Source organism: Octopus bimaculoides, chromosome 10 (genome assembly GCF_001194135.2).
Source record: "Octopus bimaculoides isolate UCB-OBI-ISO-001 chromosome 10, ASM119413v2, whole genome shotgun sequence".
NCBI classification, from domain to species: domain Eukaryota; kingdom Metazoa; phylum Mollusca; class Cephalopoda; order Octopoda; family Octopodidae; genus Octopus; species Octopus bimaculoides.
In genome coordinates, this window is record NC_068990.1 from 30,978,400 (window position 1) to 30,979,483 (window position 1,084).

The 1,084-nt window shown below is 34.9% G+C and overlaps 1 protein-coding gene across 1 annotated transcript in view; it reads left to right on the forward strand.

Annotated features, from left to right (window-relative positions):
* The first annotated feature begins 776 nt into the window (after positions 1-776).
* LOC106875886 (allene oxide synthase-lipoxygenase protein) overlaps positions 777-1,084 on the forward strand; it is a 43,796-nt gene continuing 43,488 nt past the window's right edge. Inside the window, exon 1 of the mRNA XM_052971105.1 lies at positions 777-806. The gene's annotated coding sequence lies outside the window, so the exon portion shown is untranslated. The remainder of the gene's footprint in view (positions 807-1,084) is intronic.

The following is a 1,084-nucleotide window of genomic DNA, read 5'->3' on the forward strand; positions in this document are numbered from 1 at the left end:
TATATATAAATAGAGACATGTGGATGTATGAATAATTTATTTATATGATATAATGAGGTTGAAAGTTTTGGGGATTACTTAATTCCTAATGAGGACCTGACATCCTTGAATTGACTATATATATGTGTGTGTGTGAGTGTGTGTGTGTGTAAATTGAATAGAGTCAACAGGAAGAACTAAATTTATTAGTCTAATTTTTATAACAGTTCAACCATCAGTGCAGTGAAATAATGGAAGCACGCATAATGTTGAATTGAGTATATCAACATGAATCTTACTAGTTGAACAGTATGTTAAGGTAAAATTTGAAGTCCCAATCAACTGAAAATGATGAATAAAATGCTGAATCTACTAACAGTAGTGCTCTCTATCAATTAACAGCATCAAATGCTACGTTTAAGTGTGTGTGTGTGTGTGTCTGTGCGTGCGTGTGTGTGAGAGAAATAGATAGAGAGAGAAGAAGAAGAAGAAGAAGAAGAAGGAGAGGAGGAGAGACAGGGAACGCGATAAATATACATCTGCTTTTTGTGCTTGTAACTGTATGTATGAGTAAGTATCTATGGGAAATATAGAAAACATGTATCGAATATATGTGCTGTCCGTATCAGTCACGTCTCTTTCCTCCCATGCAAACTTGACATTTCAGCCCTTAAATAAAACGAAACATTTTATTTCAGATAAGAATAGGATTTAGGAAAATTCAACAGAAGGTCCAAGATTGTGTTGCTGGATTAGTAATAAGTACACTGGAGAAGCTAGAAGACTTTGACTTGATTTACACCTATAGCCTACGTCCGCAGCCAAAGGTATGTACTTAGAATCGCTATATTTTTGAAAATACCTCATGTATTTTAGGAGGAACACACCTATTCAAACTCATACATACATACATACATACAATGACTAAATAGAGATAAATTATCCAGGCAGGTACCGCAACATTATAATCCAGGTACCGGCTAATCACACCAATAAGAAGCATCAAGGATCACTTAGGATGAGCAATCTCACTGTAATTCTTCTAATGAGTAAATCCGGGTTCGCTTCGTTGTATTATGAATATTTTCAGGAGTGTAAATCCAAA